The sequence below is a fragment of the Pteropus alecto genome, unplaced genomic scaffold (genome assembly GCF_000325575.1).
Source record: "Pteropus alecto unplaced genomic scaffold, ASM32557v1 scaffold270, whole genome shotgun sequence".
Taxonomy (NCBI): domain Eukaryota; kingdom Metazoa; phylum Chordata; class Mammalia; order Chiroptera; family Pteropodidae; genus Pteropus; species Pteropus alecto.
Window position 1 is genome coordinate 7,093,381 of NW_006430735.1, and position 21,396 is coordinate 7,114,776.

A 21,396-nucleotide genomic window follows, 5' to 3' on the forward strand; every position below is an offset into this window, starting at 1 on the left:
GGGTAAAGGAAAATAAAAAGTAATTGTTACTAATTGTTATTTGGGGTCAGGAATAGGAAGTAAAAGATCTCAGCCACTGGTCAGCTCTGGTCTTCTTTCCCCAGGAGAATACAACTGATATAAATCTGATGTCAATGAATAAATATTCGGCTTAGATTGCATGTACCGTAGGCCTCAGACAAACTGAATTATTAATCACACCCTGAAAATTTTCCTCAATTTCCTTGGCTCTCCGCCTTTATAATTATGTACATGGTACCAGAGAAAGTATGTTATTTTTTGGTAGAAGAGTATGTGCGGTACCGAATTTGCTGTAAGTAGATTTGTTTCCATGTTTTTCTTGTTGCAATAAGCATGGCAATAGACCTGTTATACAGAATATTTTGCATTGAAATTTGTTATACTGGGTAGTTAAATCTGCCCTCGCAGAATATGGTGTTATGATTAGCATGCTGTGTTTCTGGTCCAATAGGTTGTGAAATAAAATCTGCTTTTTCAGAGGGCAGGAGGCAGAGATGGCGTGGTAAAGATGAAAATAAAGAGGAAGCTTTCAGACATTTTTCGGTAGGGAGAGGGCCAACGTAGGAGAATAAACAAACTGCAATGCTTTACCAACTGTTTGTCGAATGGATGAGTGACTGTGGAACTAACCTCCAAATTCTGAGCATCTACGTGGACGTCCAAGGAGCTGGCGTCTGGTTTTCAGTTTAAGGAGGTATCCAAGACGAAAGTCTCCAAAGCCCAACTCCTTTTTTTTCTATGAAAACCAATGCCTCCCTATTTCTATCACTGTTGTCTGTCACCAGGTTGGAAACCTCAGTGTCGTATACCTCCCTCTTCTTTAAAATCCGTTTATCGAGTCCTGACAGTTCCGCTTCTTTTATAGTTTTCACCTCTGTGTTTCCTTTCCATTTCTATTGCAATCACCCAAACACTTTTTATTTAGACCGTTGCTTACTTTCTAGCTCTCCATCCTCCTTGACTCCCTCTAGTTCCACTTCTCTGCATTCACTAAACTTGAGGTGGCCCCGTTAGCCTGCCACTCATGCTGAGTTCCATATCTGCTCTAGCTTAGCTCACATGCTATACATATCGGGCATACTAGACTCTCGAATTTCCTGAATAATCCTGGCACATCCTGGGGGATCCACATCCTTGGCACTACATCTTTGCTCAAGTTCTTTCTCTTGCTTTGAACGGCATTTTTTCAACTCTAACTACTGAAATCATACTTATCCTTTTTAGATGTCGTCTCCATCTTGTAATTGTCTTGATTCCCTTCTACGGGATAGGACTTCTCTCTCTGAAGTTCTCCTCCCTTCCATCTTTCTCTGAGATCCTCACTTTTTACTTTTAAAAATTTTACGCACTAAATTTTCTTTCAACAATGGTTATTTATGTGCTTATCCCTCTCCTATGACAAACTCTCTGAGGGTAAGGAAATGTCCTAGTTATTTTTTCATCCCTGTGTTCATCCAGACTTCCCTTCTTCCTTCCCTCCCACCATTCATTTATTCATGTATTCATCTTACAAATATTTATTATGTGTCTATGATGTGCCAGCATGGGTTAAGGAATAAAACAAGCCTGGTTTCTGCTCTCCCAGAGTTTGCTGTCTAGTGTATACTGTTGAGCCAAGTAGCTTAGACAAAGCTTGTCATTCAATATATGTTTGTTGATAGAATAAAATAGTCATAGTCTGAATCTCAGTTGTGTTTGCTACTCTTTATGCAGTAGTAAAATCTACCTTGAGTGGCTGCTTTTCGTTTAAATCCATGCAAGGCATTTGGTAAGAGTAGGGCTATTTTGCTCACTAAAGCTGGGCTGGTCCTCATGATTCATTTAAGTATAGGAATGAAACACTAATGACAGATGTCATTTAAAAGAAAAAAAAAAAATCTGCTGCTCTCAGACCTGGCCTAGTCTAGTTTCAGATGTGTGTTTGAGGAAATTAAGGAAGCCTTCTTTCAAACATGAGTACATGGCCAACATTACTGTTTTATTTTTAAGATTGCACAAATTGTATTGTTCTTTATATAAATGCCCTGGCTTCCTTCCCTGGATTTGATCCTGCTTCCTACCTGACATCTTGTAATACACCCTCCTATTTGTTGTCTCAAAGATCACCTTTGGGGAACATTCATAGCACGGAGGCATTGCAGTCACCTCTATGAACAGAAAATATTGAAAACTCAACCTTAATTGACTCATACCTTCATTTGCTTAATATCACTTCACCTGTCTTTATACCGCTGGGCTGTTTCCCAACTGCGCAGATAACAGAGAACCACTCGCTGCTCGTAGAAGCAATTCATTCTCCATTTCAGTCTCTCTAATAGCCCTTTTGGACTCCGTTTTCCAGAGTTGAGAAATACTGTCACATAACAGCAGTCTCTAGAAATGCACAGGTGCTGTTATTTTGATCCCATTTTTGTAGTTCATAGTTTTTTGAGGAAAGAGCAAGTCCTGTAGTAATTAATTGAAAATACCTTCTTCGGTTGGGTAAAGAGAATTTTATAAACAATTTTATAAACATCTGAGGACAAGCCTCTCCAAGCCTGTGGGGCTGTGCATTTCCCCCTGGAGCCTGTAGAGGGCAGCAGCAGACTGGTTGACTCCAGGCAGCATTTCAGAGACGCAAACTCCTGACCAGACCAGAACCTTCCTCCTGGTCACCATGCCAGAGGTTGGTTTGCCAAGCTCTGGCCGTTCAGTTCAGCCTCTTTCATTCTTTTCAGCTCTCTCTCTTTCTCTTTCTCTCTCTCTTTTTCTCTCTCTCTCCTCCTTTCCCTTCCTCTCTCCCTCCCTCCCTCAATGTTAAAATTATACACTCTGATGAAGTCGCCCCTCAACCGGAAAATGAAAGCTCCAATGAAAAGTTAGACAAGCCAACAACAACAAAGAAAGAAACTGGGAGAAAGGGGAAAGGGGGCTGGTGCGGGGGAAGGATTTAAGAACAAGAAAAGGGCAGATGTTTCGTAAATATATGCAAAGCAAAACTGGGTGTACCCTGAACACTTCCACAGAAAAACAGACCAATCATTGTGCACTTCCTCCCGCCACACTGGTGGAGCTCTGCATTCAAAAAAAAAGAAAGGAAGGAAGAAAGAAAGGAAAAAGAAAAAAAAAAGTGTGGCCACAAGCTCCCGCCTTTCAACGGTCAGTTCCGACATTCTGCCTGAATATCTCCCAACTGCCCAAAGAGTACAAAAACATTTCCATGTCCCCACTACAAACACTTCTGCTATGAGAAAAAGGCTGCTTCAAGAACTGGGAGGGCGTTTTAAGGTGACTTGCGGCTGGGTTAGCCAGCAGGGCCTTCTGGTTTTTAACTCTCATCGTGCTGGTCCTGGCAACAAGTTTTGGGCTGAAACATAGCAGTAAGTAAGGCTGTGGATGATGTTGGCTCTTTCCTCACTAGACCATATTGTATGTGGAAAGAAATATGCATTAAAACATATTGATGAGATGGTAGGTATCAAGCATGTTAAATACATGGAAATTAACCAGATCGGTGGCATTTGATGTATATATTTCACACTTCTTTGCACATATTGCACACATACAGCGATGGCAATGCTTTCTGCAACATATGGAAAATAAATATTTTATCTGTGTGAGCGCTTATCAGTCTCCGGAGTCTGTTGAGAAGAAGAGTGCTCTCTTCTATCTCCCTCTCCCAATTTTCTCTCCTCGCTGGGCTCCCGCCCTCTCCTGCACACTAACATGCCTTGCATTTACCAGCCGGGTTCGATAGGAAAGAATGAGTAAAAACCTCCTTTTGATTAATAATTACTTAGTCATTGGATCATAGGAATTTAGACCAATAATGTCCCACCCCCAACTATTTGGAGAGGTAACCGTTTCCTTAACTCTCTTTCCCAATAGTTTGTTGGGAAAGGCTTAGTAGAGTGTTTGGGGATGGGGGCAAAGGGCAGGTGGTGACAAACCACCCCAGTGGGGGTTGGCAGAACTGAGTTTTACCATCTAGTAGCTGTGTGCTCTAGACAGATTAGTCTGCTTCTCTGCACCTCAGTTTCCTCATCTGTAAAGTAGAAGTAATAACACCTACCTTCTAGGGCTGACGTGAGAATTAAATAAGATAATTCATGTCAAGTAACTGGCATTGTGCTGGCACAATGATGGCAGCTCTTTTCACAGAGAGTGTCGGTTCTGTGGTTTTCGTCATTTAAGCTATAACAGGGCACTTCCTTCATCTTAGTAATCTTTTTTAATATCAAGATTCGGGCAGGGGCAAATGGATTGCAACTGTAGCAAAGGTGGAAAGAATGCCAGGATAAGCAACCTGTTCTTCAACACTTTGATCTTACTGTATTACCCTTCTGACACCTCCTTTCTGTTCACGTGTTTGTCATTGCTGCTGCTATACCAAGAGCTCTTCTTGACGTTGAGGGTCAAGCAAGCTACCCTTGGCTTATAGAGAAGCCCGTCAAACCTGAGCATGATGGTCTATTCATTAAAACCAACCTCTGGCACTCTCTCTTATCACGTGTTCTTATAATTCAGTCTTTCACTACTGGTCTAATGTTCTCAGATCAATTTAAGATATTTTCATGATTAAAACATTTTATTCTCTCAATTTTTTGAACCTCCTTGGCAAGGCTGATTTATAATGTTTTTTTTTGTTTGTTTTGTTTTGTTTTTTCAGTGTATTTCTCCCTCACTGTATCAGTTAGGATCCTGGGAAGAAACAGATGGCACACTCAAAGGTTTTAACTGAAGAGAGTTTAATAAAAGGACTGTATACGGAGGTACAGATGAGGTTAAGGGACCCTCAAGGGATGGTGAGGCATCAGGGACTAGCAGTGGCGGGAAGCTGTTAAAGCTCCGCTTTAAACTGTTAAACTGAAGGAGCAAGGGAAGGCATGGTGTTCTCTAAGTCCGGTTAGATCTGGAGTTGGGGAGGGGGCCTGGATTAATAAATGCCAGACCTCACTTTCCTCCCACTCTCACTTGTCTCGCTGATGTCTTCTTTAGGCCAAAGGAAGCCAGAGGCGAAGACAGCCTGGGTAATATCGTCCAGACAGGTCGGGCTCCTGGGCCACAACTCAGGGCAGAGAATGGTTCTGGTGTGCGTGCGTGTGTGTGTCGGAGGCGGTAGGAGACTAACTGGAATATCTACTCTTTCCTTCTCCATTCCTTCATACTTTTCCTCTCAATTTTACTTTCCAGAAGAAAAGACACAGCAAAATGAAATGAAAGCAGTTCTCTTTTGCCGTCCATGTACCTATTTTGTCTATTTGCCATTTATGGGAGAAGATAACTGAATGTAAGCTCCACGCGAGCAGGTATTTTTGTTTGCTTGTTGCCATAACTCAAATGCTTAGAACCGTGACTGGCACACAGTAAACATCAGTAAATTTTAGTTGACTGAGTAAGCACACTCACCTCTGCTGTGCCAGACACCGTATATACATTCTCTCATGTAATTTCCACAAAAATCCAGGTAATAGGCAGGGCCACTGAGCATGGTTGTCCAGGTTGTGTGGGAGTGGGTGAGTTTTGAACTCGAACGCCCCTTTTGTAGCCACCCCTAAGCCTTGAGTCCTGGCCCAGGGCATTAGCAATCCATGGGAGGGAACATGTTTTTGTAATCAGCCCACATTTTTTATACTTTATTCACTTTATTGCTTTTGTACCTAGCAATCTCTGTACGTTTTATTACGATTTCTCTTTTATGCATGAGGGAGCTGAGTTTCTGAAAAGCAGAGACTGCAAGGATTAGAGCCAATCCGTCCATTCTCTAGGACCTGGGAAATGGGAAAGCAGGCAATGGCATTCTGCGCAGGTGAAATACTTCCGATGGCAGAAACAGACACTCACTTGTGGGCTGCCCTGTGGTCTTGAGGAAACTGTGGGTCCTGATTTCTGGGTCTGGGTTCTCTGCAGCCCAGGAAGGTAGGAATGCTAAAGAGTCTTTTCTCTCCCAAAGGATACGGAAACTGTGAAACCTGTCTGCATCCTAGTACAGCTGTGCTACTTGGACCAGCACATTTACTCTGTGATGAAGAAAAACCCTGAAAACTATTCAGATGTAGAATTTTCTAAGGCACATCTTGCACTTGAACTTAAGGATGAGTGAAGGTGTTTATACAAGTAAGTTCTTGCATGGGTGTGAAATGAAATGTTTGATCTTACGTCATGTCTTTAGTCCCTAGTCACTTGAATCCATTGGTACTGCAGAGCACTCTGATGGCCCCCCTCTCCATTCTGGCCAGGTGGCTGGGTGGGCCTGCCCACCACATTAACTACAATTCAGATGACTTAAAGCATTAAAGGTAAAAGGCAACACAAAACAAAACAAAAACTCTGGCTTTATCTCTTTGGGCTTACTTTTCGCCAGAATAGCTAAAGATGTAGAAAATATAAATGTGAAAATCCTACCTGAGCCTAGAGGATGTTAGCCTCCCAGGTTTAGTGTTTTCCAGTAACAGAGACGTCTGTAAAATACTATCCTACTACCTGCCTCATACCATATAGGAAAACTTGTAAATACAACCAGAATGAGTTTTTGTTTCAAAATGTGTAATTATTTTGCATGCATATCCTCTAAATAAATTTCTGGTTTTCCGGTAAAAAAATCATTTTTCATCTGTTAATTTTAGCAATGATTAATGAATACTAGATATCAATGTTTCATTAGTATCTTCCTATAGGCATCCTATCTCCTACCCTAGCTCATTTCTGCACCTTGCTTTGCAAGGGCTGTACTTGTACATAAACGCCTGTCATGAAAGGAACTAAACCCAGCACACAGAGCCATGCATCCAGAAGGCAAAGCTGAGCTGGATACAGTGGCTTAGAGATGTGGCTGAAGGAGCCCCGAGCTTCAAGGGGCAAGCCTTGGCCCCCTAGAGTAGCAAGGAAGCAATAGCCCGGGCACCGAGATGCAGCTGAGACAAAAGGCAGACATGGGCAAGGAAAGCTGGCTCCTGGATTTGACCCGGGTGGCATGGAATGATAAGCCGCAGTGAGATTCAACAGAGTGGCACAGTGGGGTGATGAGAGGCAAACAGGTTGGTCAGGAGCTGCCACTGCTTCGGGTAGAGGCGCAGATGGCCAGGCAGAACAGCCCCAGTGCATGCAAGGTGTGCTCAGATCCAGCTCAGCAAAGCCACCTGGAAGGGAGGGCGTAATGTTGCACAGGGCATGCAGTGCAGGCTGGAAGCTGAGAATGCTGCGGGCACCTCAGGACTGAGTCTGATTACCTCGCCGCATCAAGAGATGAAGCCATCTAAAATTTCATCTGCTTTTACAATTGTGTGTGTGTGTGTGTGTGTGTGTGTGTGTGTTTTAATTAGACAAAGTGAACTAAGAGGCCTTTCATTGGAGGCATAATGTACTCACAGTAGTTTCCAAATAAACGGTGTCACTCTTCAGGTAAATCACTCCAAGGCTTGGGCCTAGTGCAGATGTTCATTGGGGCAGGGAACAGAGAGCGACTGCATCTGGATTAGATGAGAAACAAACAAACACACAAAAATCAGGCTGTTAAATGAATAGGAGATAGCGATCGTTCATTTTCATAGAAACAGAACAGTTGGACTTGGTTGGGAGGCTGGTCCTGCACCTTTGCACCAGAGAATGCCAAGTCAGGGACGGGGAATGGAGAGGACAGCATCCAGGCTCCATACTCAGTGTCTTCACCTGACCGCTTGTATGGTCTGAGAGCATCAACAGCACCCTGTCACTGCACATGGAACTGATTCTATGGTTCTAAGGTGGAAGCTAAGGTAGAGGGTGAGAGTGCTGTGGCGGTGTCTAGCCTTGTCTAGCCGACTCTTCTTCCATTGTGCTCAGTTCGACTGCAGTCTCTCCCTCTTGAGTGCTCAGTTCTTACCTATTCTCAAAACGCTCACTGACCTGGCCATATTTCTGAGTGCTTGCCTTTTCCTCGCCCTTCACTACAAAGTGCCCACTGCCTCCCAGTTCCTCTAATGGGTATAATTAGTTTTTGGGGCTACAGAATTGACTACCATTTGTCTCAGAGCCTCACACCCAGAGGTCTTTTCCCAGATTTTGCCCCTTTGGCCATATTGGGCCCCAATGACCACTTGATTCCTGAAACTCTCTTCTCATCAGGATGCTGCATTATCCTGACTTTCCTCCTATTTTCGGTTTCTCTCCTCTGCCTCCTTCACTGACTGGTCTACTCTCTCCTCTTCCTCAAAGGTAGATATTCCTCAAGATTCTCTCCTCAGGCTTTGCCTACACCCACTCTCTATGACCTCAACAGTCACTTCTCCGCAGAGAACAGCCACATTGCTATCTTTAGTGCTTGCATTGTCTACAGAGCTTCAGACCCACATTCTAAATAACTACTGGTCATTGGTTCATTAATTTGTTCATTTGTTCATTCATTCATTCATTCATTCATTCATTCAGCGTTTATATTACATCTACTAGGCACCTGGAAAAGATGAATAAATGGGGCTTCTGACTTTGAGAGGTTCCCATCTCCATCAAATATTGCACAGACGGTTCTAATTCAGAAAGTTTAAAAAAGAATTCACTGCCTTTCCCTCAAATTTGTTTCTTCTCCAGCCTTCTCATTTCCTGCCGTTGGTACCATCATCTAGTGCCATCTAGTCACTTGGGCCTACAACTGAGGAGTCATCCTTAAAACCTCTTTTTTTTTTTAACTTCCCATATCCAATCAGCTGCCAAGTTCTGTGGTTTTTACTCAGACTCTGTTTCATGAATCGATACCTGCTTTTCTATCTCAACACTGATTTATCCTTTTATCACCTGCTGCCAGGACTTCTGCGAGAGCCTCCTAACTGGTTTCACCTCCTCTAGATTCTCTTTACTTCTAGTCCATCCTTCGCACCAACACTATATTAATTTTTCTAAAGTACCATTCTCAACACGTCACTCCTATGCTCTTTGCTTACTGGATTAAATTCAAACTTAGTTTAGCATTCAAGGCCCCTGCCAATATAGCCCCAATCTAATTTCCTACTCTTATCTCTACAGTTCATTCTCCACTGCTACAAAGTCCCACTTTTTTCCACCACTTGCCTTGTGTTTCCTTACTTTCCTACATATAGCTTCTTCAAAGGCCATCCAAAGGCCACTTTATTTATGAAGCATTTCCCAAAGGAAAGTGCCTTTCTTGAATCCGTAAGTACTTTTGCACTACTCACTTTGCACATTCTATGGATTCTAGTAATTATTTACGTAATTTATCTCCGCCCTCTATAAACTCCTTGAAGACAGACGCTTTTTACATTGTATATCCTGTAGTGTGTAATGCCTTGCACACAGGTTTGCATTCAGCTAATATCTGCCGAACCACAGTTAAAAGGAACAGACTAGTGGTTACTAGAGGGGAGGGGGCAGGGGGTAAAGGGGGTCAAATATATGGTGACAGAAAGAAATCTAACTATGAGAGGTGAACGCACAGTGTAAATATATGTACGCCTTACTGTTAAAGTGTACAGCTGAAACTTATTGGATTTCCTTAACCAATGCCGCCATAAAAAAAAAATTAATTAATTAAAAAAAAAGAGGATTAGAGATTCCTGCTTAGTCACAGAACCCAAGACTGAATTGGAAAACCTTAAAGCCCATCTACTCCACCCTCCTCTTTTTTTTCAGATGAGAAGATTAAGGGAAATGACTTGGCCAAGGCCGCATCGTTATTAGTGGCTGAGCATATGATAACTGATATAGAAGGTCACGAGTCTCTAAATACCTGTCAGTGCTTTCTCAATACCAACAGGCCCAGCAGACCGCCAGCAGCGACAAGGTCAGAGAGAGTGAAGGGTCGGGGTGCACTACCTACATGGACATACTGGGTTCCAAAAAGAAAAAAAAATTGTTTCACTTACTTCCATAAACTGAACAAATAAATATCTTTTTATAGTTAAATGATGCTTAAAAAATGAGAGTGGATTTAAAGAACGAGGAAGCAAACCTTTCTAACGTGACCAGCAGAAGCAATTATGACAATATAGCAAATACCACTGGGGTGGTACACTCAGGGGGAAAGCCAGAAGGAAGATACTTCTCGTGCTTTGGAAAAGCAGTGGGTTCAGCTGAAATTCCCTGTGAGAACATGCTGCAGCAATTCTATGGTTAAATTCATTACCCTATAGAAACATAGGCTACTGGCAATCTTGCTATTATGCCACATCGACACTTCTTTTTGACCTAGCTTTGCTCAGTATGCATCCTATAAGTTTAAGTTTTCACTTACTTTTCTCTCATTATATCACAAACTTACTTATAGAAATACATAGATGACTGCTCCCAAGTCTGTTGTAATTTTCTTTCTCTATTCTCCTCTTGGTGGTAGAAGAAACATTAATTGTTTAATCTCTTTTCTACCCTCATCCTCAAACGGAATCATTTTCTCTCGCCAAAAGATGAAAAGCCGAACCAAACATGCTGTGGGGATAACAGTGTTTACCTAGGTTAGGAAAACAGACTTTTCCAGGGGATCTCGGAAGTTTTTACTTGGCCACAAAATGTCTTAAATGTCAGCTTATAGTACTACAAGGATTCCTTTGACTCTCCCAGGTGAGCACTTTACTCATTGTCACTCACCAGAGGAAAAACTTGGTACTATTAATCATATTCTTTTCAGTCAGTATGGTGGAGCCATGCTATGCAGTGAAATGTCCATTAAATATCAGCACCCCAGTAGCCACATAAAAGCGAATTGGGCTCAAGAGCTCTTCAGAGTTCTTACTAAACCATCACACGGCCGGACAGGTTAGCAACACTTCCCCAGACAGAGCTTCCTAGTCTTTTCTCCCCCTTGGCAACTACATTAAAATGATAAAGGAAATCTCTGATCGATACTTGCAGTACATTGCAGTGAAAAATCACCTGGAAGCATAAAAATCCATTGTGTAATTAGATGAGCGTACATTTTAAATAAGCCGAACATTTGATTTAAATTGTGCATTTTATAATTAAATGGGGACATAATCTTTCTGTCCTTAAATCAAACTCCTTTTTCTCAGCCCCACATCCTGCTGTTATGATCTTCCTTCCATTTTTTGGCAACTTGTCACCCACTTCCTTCTTATTTCTGAGGGTCTGTTAATCAGAACTACTACATGGTGTGTCATGTTTTATTGCTTCAAGGGTGGTTATCTTCTAAAAAAGACTCAGTGAAGATGACTTCATGAAGTTTCACATTTATTCTTTTTCAATGACTCCCATATCCAATATAGTCAGTTTTTAAGTCAAAAGATAATTTTGAGAGGCCGGGGCCTCACAGTCTTCCCAGAATCTGGATAAACAGCTGTCCTCTCTGTCTCTTACATCATCACTTTAATAAAGAATCGGCTCTTGGAACCCAGCTGGCAAGGTTCTTGATGGTGTCAGAGGCAGAGGAGACAGTGGGTCATTTCCATTCCAGCCTGTTTTATTGTCAACATCTCTGCAGATCTGTCTTGGAGGCCCTTAGAGAGCAGAGCTGTTATGTAACACAGTGCCACATATCACTTTCTGCACAGGTCCTATTTTAATATAGCCTTTCCCAGTCTTTAGAAACCACACCAAATCATTCTAAAATGACAGATGGGGGCCTTCATGACTAAAGCTTATAAAAAAGACAATAGTAACAATAATAGCTACCATTCATTAGATCTCCAAATTTTGTCAGGGATTGCACCAGGCGTTTTCATATGTAAATACATTCTCATTTAATCTCCATAGAATGCCGTCCTGCTGTTAGTACACCCATTTTGCAGATGAGGAAAAGTGAGGCTCAGAGAGCTCAGAGTAACCACTCCAAGATCAGAAAGCTGTGGGTGGAGAGGTCAGAATTTAACCCAGATGTCTCTGACTGTAAATCTGTGCCTTCCGCACCTCCCCTCACCCCCCCGCCACTACACAGCAACTGCTCCAACACAGCAGTTTCTATGTTGGACACATTTCTAGTTCCTACTGTGATTTCAGCACAAGAATGATACTTATGCTATTTCCATGATGGTTGAGAGCCACTGAAAGAACTGGCAGCACAGACCTCAGGTGAAGGAATTCCTCCAGAAACTACCAATAAGTACAGGTTCTTCCTAGCTCCTTTCTATTCGAAGACGAGAACAGGCTTCTCCTATATCTTATATCTGTCTTCTCAAACTCTAATGAACAAATGAGTCACCCGGGATTTCTGATTCAGCGTGTCTGGGATAGAGTCTGTGATTCTGCATTTCTAACAAGCTCCCAGGTGATGCTGATGACACTGGTCTGGGTACCACAGGTCTTACGTCTGACACTCACTTTCCTACCAAGGGCTGTTTTTGAAGGAGCAGTTCAAGCTGAATAACTTGGCTAATAGCTCACAGGGCTCTACTGGCTTCTGATTCTGGGCCAGTTGGTCAGGTCATCAAGCATTAGACAGAACTCAAGGAGTTTCTGGCATAGAGCATATTATAAAAAAAAAATCATTTCTAGATCCCTCAGGGCTTTCCTTCCCCCCAATGGAAATTAAAATGATAATGTCTATAACATGTAAAGTTCCTATTTTTTACATTATTGTTATTTTTAACAATAATTATCTGGTAGTAATTCAAATAACACCTTTCCTCTGAGAAATTCAATGAGCTTTACTAACCTTAATTGTCTAACAGCAATTCCCTGGTGTAGATAAAGCTGTCTCAAAGATCACAGTAAATTTAAAATTGCTCCACTTCCCTCCTTTCTTTGTCCCAAATGTGGTGATGAATTAGCGGTGAGGGGTTGCTAATTGGCAAAGACCCACTATCTCATAATTTGAGGCACAGGAAATTTTGTAAAGCAAGCGTGAATCTAAGAAATGAGCAGAGAGGTAGTTAAGGGGGTACAGAATGTTGGTGAGAGGGGGAAAAAAAAAGGAGAGTTAAAAGGAGTTAAGAGTAGAACAGAGAAAGTAAAATTATAGAATTAGCTGGATGACCTAGGATGAGTCATTTCAACTCTAGGTGGCTCAGCTTTTCCATCCGCAAGAAAAGGAGGTGGATTTTATGATTTTTAAGGTCCCTTAAAACTCTAATAGTCCCCTGAGAAGAAAGATGTGGGAATTAAGCAGCTCATCAACCTGTTAAACCATTAAACCCGTTAAAGGAATCTATTTGACTTTTAACTTTTTAACTAATTACCTAAAACAAATTCCCAAGTCTATAGCACTAATCCCACCTCTCTGGAAACTAGTGAGAAAACCATTTAATGAATAAGGCATCACAGGCCTCATGGTCAGACAAACTAATCAGGACCTCAGCTTCAGCTTTCTGATGCTATACTAAATATTTTACATAAAAAAACTTTTAGCTTCTTAATTAACCACTAGTTAATACCCATGTCCAGAAGAAATATCTCTGATGGCTTGAAGACTCTGGGATGGCCCTACCAATAGAAGGTCACACTGTTTGTCACATTAAATCTATGTTAATTTTCTCCATAGAGACCTCTTGATGCCTCTTTGACAGTTCATGAACTCTGTTAATAAGACTTGCTCATCCCAGGAGCCATAGCATTATCAGGTATAGCTGATTCTTTTTTTTAAGTAAGAAATTTTGGGGATCAGGTGATATATTTATATATCTCAATATATACATACATATGCACATATACATATATGTAAACACATACATATATACATATGATGATGATTTTTCTGGTTTTAATAAAATACCCAATGATGGGAACCCCTTCTCTAAGTCATTGACACTGGAATCTTCCTGTCCAGAAAGCCTGCCACAGGTCCTGAGTATAAGGTCACTTTTAACTCTGTCATGAAGTTTCTGACATGAGCGCAATTTAGGAGGCAACACATTAATGGTGTTGTATCAAAGGTGTCTATACCTTGCCCCTTTGCATTGAGTATGATTCCTGGATTAATCGTTACAATTTGTGGCTAAAGGTATCAAGAAGCATCAAAATGGCATTATACTGGAGAACACACTGTCACTGTCTCCAAAATGAACATCGCTTCCCTTTTCCTGCTCCCGTCATACTAACTTGGCTGATGTTAACGAAATGCTTATTGTGTGGCAGGTATTGTGCTTGGTACTTTTCATGCATTATTTAACTTTATTTCTTACAATCACCCTTCGGAGGTAGGAATTATATTCTAATTTTATAGATGAGGAAACTGATGTTAGGGAAGGTAAAGTTATTTGCCATAGATCATGAAGCCAGAGAACAGCAAAGCAGGCCTTAAAGGCCATGTTTTAATCATAATGTTCTACGTCTTAATCTACACCTAGCTTGTTATTGCTAAATCATTAATCTTCTGTCTTCACTTTACACCTATTCATTTGAGGTCCTCTCCATAGGCTTATACCAGATTCTTCATCTTGGTCCTCTAATGCCTTCTTGAATCTGTTTTTATCCTTCTCCAAAACCTTCTACACTTTATATTTTCCCTCTCTACTTTGATTAATACTTCAATCCAAAAACACATTGCCAGTTTTTTCAACAGACATTTATCACCATCTCTTCCAGCTACTTCTTAGCCCTCATTCTCATTCCAACTTATTCTTTCAAGACCTCACATTTCACCTCAAGTGTTCCAACCAAGCTTGAGAGCTCCCCTTCCTTAACATCTAAGGAACCTACTCTTTTCACCTAGTCCATTACTAGGCCCCCAGTGGCTTTGCTAGATGTCTTTGTCCAGTCTGACCTTACCCTGTAATTGACCATTTCAACATTATTCTCAATAACTCCCAGATTTCCTTGCTCCCTAACCTCCTATACGTAAGATCTATTCTTATGTTCTTCAACCATGAATCCATATCAAAACTTTCCATTACCTCCCACTCTCAGCACAGAACCCTACACACACATGCCAAATGAACCCTCATTCCTGATCAGTGTTGTTTCCAAGTACAAGTCAACAGTATTTTTTCTTAATATGTCCCGTTTTACTAAATTCTCTTCTCCATTCTTTTCCAGTTGATGACCTTCCCTCCTATACCAGTAAGAGGATCTTTACCATCCAGCGTGGTAAGCTTATTTGCTCTCCTCTTTTTCACCAATATCTCTGAATTTTTATCATTTTGTTTTCTCAAGATATATCTATACCTCTTTCTACGTTCTCTTCCTATTTTGGAGGTTATCCTCTCTAATTATGATCTTTATCCTTCCCTTTGGTTCCATTAGTGATATTTTCTTCTCTTTAGCTGATGACACATCCATTCATAATAGTAGTTGATTAATCACCACAATACAGTGTTTTGCCCTGCCTTCGACTCCTGACCTTCAAAATCTTTACAGGTGGCATATCTCAACGTGAGTTTTATGGAACACTAGAACTTCAAGATGTACCTCAAAAATAAGTTGTTTAGTCAAATAAATATAGGAGATACTGCATTGTATATGTCCCTCTTGTAAACTCATAATGCACATAAGGATATTAAAGGTGCTGAAGACCCCAGTGTTGCCCAAACTTATCGGATTATAGACCCCTCCCCCGCCACTGCCAATCCCTGCCCTTTTTAATGGAACACTTACTAACCTTAGAATATACTTAGAGAAAAGAGGCTTTAGTGGATTTCCCCTGGTTCTAACTAAACTCTTTAGCTTGGGTATGTAAATTCACTAAATCTATATCAAATAAGCCCTCTCAGATTTCCTTTCCATCAATACTCCATTTGGTCTCAACTCGTTAATTTACAGAGCATATTTGTGTCTCTGGGCCCCAGAGCATACCGTTTTGGCTGCTAGGTCTACTTTATCACCTTTTTCTCACCTAGGCTTTTCCACTTCCTTCAAGGCCTGTATTGAATCATATATCCTTTACAAAACTTTTCCTTGTGAAAACTGCTTCTGCCCATATTAACCTCTGCCACTCATTTGACACTTAGGTAAATGGCCATAGTTTAATGCCTATTTTCTATATCATTGAAGAGAATGTAAATTCTCTAGGGCATGGAACTCGTTTTACAAATCACAGACCATCTAGCACCTAGTGTAGCCCTTGTGCCTAGTACAAGGTTATAACCATGTCAATGGTTGCCATAGACAGAAATGGATGACACTGGAGCCTGGTAGATCAAAACTTGATTTCTGTAGCTACTGGAGCAGTTTTGTATGCTACAGGGCCAGGTGGAATGTACCACTACCTTGTTGGGAAGAAACACCACCCTCCATCACTGTCGTCACTTTTGCAAATGATAACGTGTGTTTGGGGAGACGAAGGATAGATCTAGAAGAGCAAAGGCAGCAATTTTCTTAGGTGAAAATAAGAATTTGTATTAGTCGACATTAAATGCAGAGAAGGGTAAAATAATCTAGGAGCATCAAAGGACCCATGAAAGGAACCATTGGAATAAATACCCTTCTACCAATGATGAGGTTAGTGCTCATGATCATTAAATCATGGTAACCTGATGAAAAAGAAAAGGCTATTTTCTTACACGAGGAAGTCAGGGGCAGTCTTGTGGGAGGATCCACTGCTTATCACTGTGCCTAGTATGCGGCAACAATTTGCAGAATGTGCTCCTGCCTTCCAGTCATATTTCAACCTCTATCTCTTCAGGTCGGTCTGGAGAAACATTACGTTGGAAAACGAAGGCAGCCTGGCTGCCACGAGCACAAAAGGAACTCCATCTTCCCATAAAGATCTTTGACTGCCACATCACATAAGAGCACAGAGCAGGTGTACGTCTCAGGCGAGTTTGCAATATTCAGATATTAAGGGGCTTTGAATTTTTCAGATTGTATGTTATCCGAAGTTGGGACTTAATGGGTTTCCTAACAGTGAATTTGTAGTGAGGCTAGAACTAGGAATTTGGTCTCTTGATGCCTAGTCAGGGAGTTTTATTAGTGAGAGAAGAGAGTATAGCTTTCTTCCTTAAAACCGAAGCAACGAATGATTTTCACATTTTAGCAGAAGAGAAAATACATTTCATTAAGGTACAGCCTGTGAAATATTCTGCCACCTTCCTGGATAAAAAGTGGTATCCGAACAAAAGATTTAATTAAAGACTATTTATAAATGGGAACATTTACATATGTTTAGTTTAAAATAGGTATAGACTATATTTCGTAACGTGTGAAAATAGTAGGATAATGGTACAAATTCTGTAACGGAAAATTCTGTGTTGGTCCTCAGTTAAAATTCATAACAATGTAGTAGAGTATTTATTATTAATTAGTAGTAACCCCCCAAATAAATATTTTTAAGACTTAAATTTTATTGTGGGGGTTATTAGATGGGTGAAGCTAAATGGCTTAGCTATTTTCCCATCATGCCCCTGTTTAGCACAGCCTTTCAGGACAATTTACATATTTAGGAGTGAAAATGAAGGGTGGCCTACCTTTTGGATGTGTTATAGGCCACTCACTGGGTCAAGGCTGCTGTTATCCAAGAGCCATGTGCAGTTTCTGCAGTAAAGTATCTTAGTTTCTTTCTTTCTTTTCTTTTTTTTTTTTTTTTGTAGTGAAAAATAGTTTCCTTTTATGTTCTGGGTGAAGTCTGGGATCTCCGCATCTCTCTTCTGCACGTCACCCATAGTGGAGACAGTGGGATACTATTGGCAATGCTTTATACCGATTTAGACACATTAATGGTTGTGTGGTACTTTCACAAACACTTTAAAAATGAGTTCTCCCTCGTGAGTTACACAAAAGAGAAGACTGAGGTGGGGAAGGGAAGTTTATGCTGCCCGGTAGTAGAGCGTAATCTTAAAACCAAAGTTTTCAGCAGAAAATCTCCCTTCTGCGCCCCCCCCGCCCCTCCCCGCCCCCGCGCCTGCAAAATGCCACAGCTGCCAATAAGCCTTGTAGCAAATCTGAGAAACAGAGCACTAGACGGAGAATCACGAGATCCGCCTTGTCTTCCCGTCTTATATTCTGATAAAACTAGCTGTGACCAATGTCAAGTCACTAACTTTCTGACCGTTATAAAATCATGGGCCATGAGTCAATGAATGAAATATTTACCTTCCAGCTGTACAACCTCTCACCTGTCAAATGGTATTGTTTAATAATGTGTGCTTTACACATAAAGTTGTGAGGCTAAAATAAGCTGATGCACATGGAAGTTCTTTGCATTCTGTAAAGTGCTGAATCAATGTAGTCTCAAGAATAACTACTACAGGAATGAGGAAAGAGTCTCCTGCGTGTGTGGGAGTTGACGGCCAGTCCACTCCCATTCAGGTTTTGGGAGAAGCTGTAATAAAGCACTGGCACCAGCTCAAATCCCACTCCATCCTCTCCTCTTCTAGCAATGTTGCAGAGCATCACTCAAGCAAAGTTAGTTGAGTGGGTGAGCCAAAGACTCAAGTTCCAACCTTTCTGAGTAGAAGCTACAGAGCATACTGAGCCACAGTGCGGGTGACCAATACTGTTCCTCTAAGTGTGTCTAAAACACTGGGGAGACCAGGGGAGGGAGGTCACTGCTCCCGAGGCCTGGTTTTCTCTTGCGCACAGCTCCAGCCCACATGATTTCACCTGGCAGCCCCAGGAGACAGAAAAGACCCAGAATGAGCAGGAGCCTCCTCTCCTGATAACCTAAGTGCTCTGATTGAAAGGCAGAATGGCTGTACCGAGCCGGCATTGATTTCTCCAGCCTTTGTCTGTGTCTGGTTTCTGTCTCGTTTGGAGGTGGTTACTGTTACTACAAGCAGCATGAATCATGTCTCTGTTAAAAAACAGAGCTTCAATTGTCTTACATAACCCCTGGTAACTGAACGTCTAATAATAGCAAGCCATTTACAGGTAGGGAGTCTGTCTTCCTCCCAGACACACACACACACACACACACACACACACACACACACACACACACACACACACACTATTCCCAATGCCTCTCAGTACGGTGAGACAGATAGGGAAAAGGCAGAGGGAGAAAGGGGCCAATGCAGTGGATTTTTATTTGGATTTTAAAATATATTGAATAATCATGCATCACAGCACCTGATGTTTAACCAGTATGTTTAACTGAGCTAGTTTAATAAACTGTAGGGCACAAGCATTCTTCTTCAAAGTATTTGAAACAGCAAGGAACCCTGAACACAACAGAAAGGTACCTTCTCTAATACTCTACTGCTATATAAAAACCCCAAAGATGGGAGTGGGTTGTAGGGAGTTGCGGCGGGGAGGGAGGGCACGGTAGAAGTTTTGCTAAATTGGCTATTAGCTTCTACCAACTAGGATTAATTTTTGAAGGATTTTTTTCAGCAAGGAACCCTGAACACAACAGAAAGGTACCTTCTCTAATACTCTACTCTATATAAAAACCCCAAAGATGGGAGTGGGTTGTAGGGAGTTGCGGCGGGGGGGGAGGGCACGGGAGAAGTTTTGCTAAATTGGCTATTAGCTTCTACCAACTAGGATTATTTTTTGAAGGATTTTTTCTTTTGTCCTTTTTGTTTGACTAGAGAGAGCTATTCCAAAGGTTTTGGGCAAGAGTCATTGCATAAAATTTCAGAGAGTGAAAAGCAACCGAAAACATGGCTGCAATGTCCCAGTACGCAGCCTATACAGTATTAGGCACTATTATCTGAGCCACCTTCTTTGGTAGAGGGAACCCTGCATCTGAAGACTTTTATTTTTCCCATGAGCATAATCTCTGCCTCGTAAGACACGATGAGGTCTTTTCATATGTGATCCCTACTCAGCCACCCGTTAAGGTGATTACCAAAAAACAGAATAATAGGATGGGCCAAAAAAAATGACCCTTAGAAAATTACGAAGATAAGTTTTCCTTTGAACCACTAATTTGGTTGAGGAAAAATATAGGCTCTGGATAGCACATTAAAAAGTGTATGAAGAAAAAAAAACAATATAAATTTGTAAAATCTCTATTTCCTCACTGCCTCATCATAGCCATCCTAAGAACTATCACTGCAGGCTATTACTCTTTGAGTGTGCATTCCCAGGAGCCCAGTAGCTCTAGATATCATGTAAATTGGACCAGGGTAGGACTTTATGGAAAATTACAGATAGAGCCTACATCCTGCCACTCACTTGGGCTAGGACCACAGAAGGAAAACTTGCTTCTCTGTTTTGACTGTTCAATAACATGAAACAGTGAAGCAAGTTCACCAAAGAGACATGCTCACTTTGAAGACCAGCACCTGGGCTATTCAGCATGCTCTTCAGTTGTTTAGGAATATAAAAAGGCATATGGGTAGTTATACATCAAGACGGTTGTGTGTTCCCTCAAAATAGGATTTACTCTGCCTATTTCCTTTTGGAATATTCTCCAAATCCATAAGCAGAAGAAGTTTTGAATAGAAGAAGGAAAGAAGAGAAAGAAAAAGGATCAAAAAGAGAAGAGAGAGGAAGAGGAAGGGAACTTACTAATGTTCCATCATCCCCACCTGCAAACCTGGCTGGAGTTGATAAACAAAACCTCTGCAACTGCTCTCTGGGAGTCTCAACTACGTGCCGTACGGATGTGGTTTCTGGAGGAAATGAGTTCTAGGTTTTCCTCACAAATATCCAAATGCAGAACAGTAGGGACCTTGACCACTAAATCGCTCCACATAACAACAGAACCACAGTGGTGGGATGTGGCTGATGGGGCTAGACTCTTCTGCTTATTTCATTCGCTTTGTGAATTTAATAGTTCTTAGGGTCGGTATGCTGGTGGACTAAATGTTTTGATAAAAACAGTCATGAGACGACATAGCTTTCTTCACAAAAGGCTTTTCTCTCTAACTACTGTGAATATATTGCCAAATGGCTCCTTCTGGAACGGCAAGAGTTTTGCCTCTTCTCCTTCTTGTGATCTCAAAAACCAGGCTCTTCTATGCATCTGTGAGGCGATTACACTTACCTGAAATTTCAAGGCACTGTGTCAGCCAGTTTCCACAGTAGTGTGTTTGGCACCTGAGCGGGGACTTGGTAGGCCAGACGCATTTAAAATGTAAAAGTGGATTATTATATTATCTTGCATTGCAACAATAACAGTATTTCTGGATTGTTGCTGACAAGAAGATCATAATAACCATATGTGGTACAACAAACCACACGACATTGTATCAGAAGCTCGGAGTTAATTTTCAAGTGAACCAGAGACTTTTTTGAAAAAGAGAAAGTGTAGATGCTTTCTCCCCCTTTCCATAAGCATTTTTTGAATGCCTGTTGTCGGTGGTTGATGCTCCATTCAAAGAAGGGAGCTGGGCTATGCCAGACTCTCACCATGTTCTTTCTTCTCAAACACAGAACAAATATCATTAAAACACCAAGCACAGCTTTCTTTGAACCACACAGGGGATCAGTATGTAGTGACTGGCCATGCTGATGACAGTAGGAACTGGTGGTACTGAGGGCAGAGGTAATGACTTCCTTACAAAAGCACAGCAGTTTAAGACTATCTCAGGGACAACTCAGAGCGGGTAAATGAACAGTTCCCGTGTGACCTATTTATGCATTCCAACAAATGTCTGGAACTGCAGAAACTTTGAAAAACCTAATAGGAATGCC

The 21,396-nt window shown here is 41.4% G+C and overlaps 1 protein-coding gene across 21 annotated transcripts in view; it reads right to left on the reverse strand.

Annotated features, from left to right (window-relative positions):
* ZBTB20 (zinc finger and BTB domain containing 20) overlaps positions 1-21,396 on the reverse strand; it is a 396,848-nt gene that overhangs the window by 44,513 nt on the left and 330,939 nt on the right. For all 21 annotated transcript variants that reach the window (XM_025051370.1, XM_025051352.1, XM_025051329.1 and 18 more), the window contains one exon: positions 7,369-7,469. The gene's annotated coding sequence lies outside the window, so the exon portion shown is untranslated. The remainder of the gene's footprint in view (positions 1-7,368; positions 7,470-21,396) is intronic.